We start from the raw sequence: 4,746 nt of genomic DNA, 5'->3' as shown, positions 1-4,746 counted from the left end.
GCTGTCCGGCGCCTCACTTCCTGGGGAAAGTGACCGATCTTCGCATGCTTCGAGCCCTGGCGCCTCTGTCCATTCTGCCACAAAATCTGCAAGTGCGGCTCGTTTGACGACCCTCGTCGTGCTGAATTCCAACTGAAACACTTGCAGCTCGATGTTCCATTCGGCGACCCTTCCCGCTGAGGTGGGACTCCTGAGTACCCTTTCTAATGGATATGCTGAGACGACCTTGATGGGGTGACCTTGGAAGTAGTGTCGTAGCTTGCGTGAGGCCACTAATAGTGCGAACAGGAGCTTCTGAGGCATGGGGTATCGTGCCCTCGCATCCCGCAGCACCGTGCTAACGAAATACACTGGATGCTCGACGAGGGTAGGCGTGCTGGCGGGGTCGGTGCCCTCCAAAGGGTTGGGCGCCTCCTGGGACGACAGAGCCCCCCAGCCCCTGGCTGCCTGGTGCGGCCTCTTCAGCTCTGGGGGCGTCCCCCTGTTGAGGCTGGCCTCCATCTGCTGCGGCGGTAGTCTTCGCGAGGCCTTCTTGGTCTTGTGCTGCAGCGGCCGGGGCCGATCGTGGCGCAACTTTGACCTGGCGCTCCTCCCGTACCGCCACCAGACCTGCACTGGCGGAGTAGGGCGTGGCGGCGAGGTAGAGCACCAAGGGCTCCCGAGGGCGTGGAGCCACCATCACTGGAGGGCTGGTCAGGTACTTCTTGAGATCTTGGAACGCTTTATCAGCCTCTTGAGTCCATTCAAACAGACCCTTCTTCTTCATCATCTTGAAAAAGGGCAGGGCATGTTCCCCCAGATTGGAGATGAAGCGCCCTAACGCGGTCACTCGCCCAGTGAGCTTCTGCATTTCCCTGAGGGTTTGCGGCGGACTCATGTCTTTGACTGCCTTGACCTTCTCCAGTTTAGCCTCAATACCTCTCTGGGACACAAGGAAGCCCAAAATCTTGCCGGAAGGAACACTGAACACGCACTTCTCCAGGTTGAGCCACAGGTCCACCTCGCGAAGGCTCGCGAAGGTTTCTTCCAGGTTCTATATCAGGGTTTAGGCCTCCCGAGATTTTACCACGATGTCGTCAACATAGGCCTCGGTGTTTCTCCCGAGCTGCCGGCCCAAGGCGATATGCATCAGTCGCTGAAAGGTTGCACCTACGTTGCGCAACCTGAACGGCATGCAGGTGTAGCAGTACACCTCGCACGGGGTCAGAAAGGCCGTTTTCTCCACATCTTCTACCGCCATCTTGATTTGGTGATAGCCAGAGAAGGCATCCAGGAAGCACATCAGGTCGCACTCGGCGGTGGAATCGATGATCTGGTCAATGCGGGGGAGCGGGAATGGGTCTTGAGGGCAGGCTTTGTTGAGGTTGGTGAAGTCTTCGCGCATGCGCTCCTTTCCCCCCTTCTTCGGCACAACAACAGGGTTGGCTAGCCATTCAGGATAGCGAACTTCGCGAATGACACCCACAGCTTCAGGCTTACGTGTTTCTTGGATGATGAAGGCCTGCTTCTCGGCGGACTGTCGCCTTCCCTTCTGCTTCACAGGGCGCACATTGGGGCACACGTTCAGATGATGCTCAATCACGTCCCTTGGAACCCCCGCTAGCTGCTTGGGTTCCCACACGAACACCTCCTTGTTCACGCGCAGGAACTTCACCAAGGCCTCCTCTTGTTCGGGGTTGAGATTGGCGCCTATGGTGAAAGTGGCGCCGAAGGATCCATCCTCATTGACTGGCACTTGCTTGGCCTCCGCCTTGTCTTGGGTGAACAACTGCTTATTCTTGGTTGGCGCAACCCCCTTGGCCTCGAGGGTGCCACTGCTGGCGGGCTGCGCCACGGCGGCCGCCTTGAAGGCGAGCCTGAGCGCCTGCAGGGCATATTTGGTATCTCCAGACACGGTGAGGACGCCGCTGCTCCCGGGCATCTTCATGAGGTTGTAGGCCGGGTGAGTCGCTGCCATGAACTGGGCCAAGGTAGGGTAGCCGAGGATGGCGTTGTATGGGAGGCTGATAGGGGCGATGTCGAAGTCGATGAGCTCCGTGCGGAAGTTCTCGTGGGTGCCAAAGGTCACTGGGAGGCGGATCTGCCCCAGGGAGCCAGTGGAATTGCCTTCGACGCCCGAGAAGGGCTTGCTGGGCCGGAGCCGCTCCAGCGACATGTGGAGGAGGCTGAAGGCCTCTACCGAGAGCACGTTGAGGCCGGCACCACCATCGATGAGAGTCCTGGTGACGACCACCTGGCAGATGGTGGGGGTGCATAGTATCGGGACCGCTCCCGAGCAGACGGTATTGGAGGGGTGATCGTCTGAGCTGAAGGTCAAGTCGGCCGTGGGTGCCACCCAGCCCGGGGGGGCTTCGCGGCGCTTGAGGGCGGCACCGATCTGGCGGACGAACGGCTTGACGTGGCAGCACGAGGGTGGGGCTTGCGAGCCGCCCAGGAGAGCTGCGACAACCGGGGGGCATCGATGCAGCATAATGGGCGAGGAAGAGGCCGCGCTGCTCCTCCCAGGAGGCCACCGAAGATGCCGGCAGGTGGAGCAGCCACATGCGTGGGACGCCGGTGAGGGCCATGGGCAGCCTGTTAGCCATGACCCTGGCATTGCCCCCGGCCTTGAGGACGGCCTCCTCGTACGCCAGCAGGAAGGCTAACGGATCCACCGCGCTATCGTAGCGCGACGACATGTCCAGCTTGAACTTGTTCGGCCACTGCACCTGTTGCAAGGCGGGTGCCAAGGCTCGGAGCCCCCTGGCCCTAGTGTTGGCATCGGGAGCTGGAGCGGGCGCCGCGTTGTCCGCCATGAGGGCGAAGCGTGGAGTCTGACAAAGAGTGGGTCGACGGAAGGGAGAGCTCCGGCGCACCCCTACCTAGCGTGCCAAATGTCGGATTTCTGGTTCCGACAAAACCCTTAAGGTTCGAACTCTGGGGTGCGCGTGAAGATCTTCCCCCTACCGATCCACGTCCCAACGCATCGCTGAGAATCTAAGCTAAATGATGAACAACACAAGGGACACAAGATTTATACTGGTTCGGGCCACCGTGGTGGTGTAATACCCTACTCCAGTGTGTGGTGTGGTGGATTTCCTCAGGGGCTGATGATGAACAGTACAAGGGAAGAACAGCCTCGCGAGAGTGTTCTTGGGCTGGTGCGGTGAACTACTTGGGTGAGTTCGATCGCCTCTAGATCTGATGAGAACTCGATGCCCTCTACTTTGGTGGCTAGCTCTATATATAGAGGCCCTGGTCCTCTTCCCAAATATTTAGTGGGAAGGGCGCCAACAACGGCCCTTTTAAAGGGGAACATCTAGTATAAGTTATCCTGACTAAAGTTGGTCTTCGGCTGCCAAAGGCACTGGCGATGACGCTGTCTTGGGCTCCACGGTGACCTCCGTCCTGCCGCTCTGCTGGTCTTGGTCTTGTTGCACCAAAATGGGAACCTTTGCTTAGTGCCTCGGTACTCTGCGCCTGTGCTTGCCCCCTTTGCACCAAAGAGGAAACAAGGACACTGCGCAGGCCGGTGCCCGCCTGGTCTCGATCGTCATGGCTTGCATCACGAGCACCTCACGAGGTACCCCTGCCTTGATCTCTCCGCCTCCTTGCGAGCCTGCCTGGTAGGTCCGCTCCTGAGGAAGCCTTGCATCGTCCGCCCCGCGAGGCTTGTGCCCTCGCGAGGGTCTTGAGCTTGAGTTGATGAAGATGGGCCATACTGGGCCACCACTTGAGCCACGTCGCAGGCCGCAGGCAGGCAAGTATGGGGACCCCTGTTCCTAGAACACCGACAATTTCCCCTTCCCGGAGGGGAGTTTCCCCGGCAAAACAGCTCTGCTGGAGCCCTAGATTGGTTCCGCCTCGTGGCGGCGGTGTTTTGTCCCGAAATCTTGCTTATGAATTTTTCCAGGGTAAAAGACTTCATATAGCAGAAGATGGTCATCGGAAGGCTGCCAGGGGGCCCACGAGGTAGGGGGCACGCCCAGGGGGGTAGGGCGCACCCCCACCCTCGTGGACGGTGGGTGGCCCCCTCTGGTATTTGTTCCGCTCAGTATTTTCTTATTAAATCCAAAAATGACTTTCGTGGAGTTTCAGGACTTTTGGAGTTGTGCAGAATAGGTCTCTAATATTTGCTCCTTTTCCAGCCCAGAATCCCAGCTGTCCGCATTCTCTGTCTTCATGTAAACCTTGTAAAATAAGAGAGAATATGCATAAGTATTGTGACATAACGTGTAATAACAGCCCATAATGCAATAAATATTGATATAAAAGCATGATGCAAAATGGACGTATTAACTCCCTGAAGCTTAGACCTCGCTTGTCCTCAAGCGAAAGCCGAAATCGAGAAATATGTCCACATGTTTAGAGATAGAGGTGTCGATAAAATAAAATACGGACATGAGGGAATCATGATCATTCTTATAATAGCAACATATATATATATATATATATATATATATATATATATATATTATCATATGAGTTCTTGTGCTAAAGTAACAATCTATTCACAATGTCAAGTATGAATCAGAAACTTCATTGAAAACCAATAAACTATAATCTCAGTCATTGAAGCAATTGCAATTTATCATAACATCGGAAAGAGTCAATATAAGAGCTTTTCAGCAAGTCCACATACTCAACTATCATTTAGTCATTCACAATTGCTAACACTCACACAATACTTATGGGTATGGGTTTTAATCGGACACAGAGAAAGATAGGGGCTTATAGTGTTGCCGCCCAACCTTTTTCCTCAAGGGT

Source organism: Triticum dicoccoides, chromosome 1B (genome assembly GCF_002162155.2).
Source record: "Triticum dicoccoides isolate Atlit2015 ecotype Zavitan chromosome 1B, WEW_v2.0, whole genome shotgun sequence".
Classification (NCBI taxonomy): Eukaryota; Viridiplantae; Streptophyta; class Magnoliopsida; order Poales; family Poaceae; genus Triticum; species Triticum dicoccoides.
Note: the sequence above shows the minus strand (reverse complement) of the source record.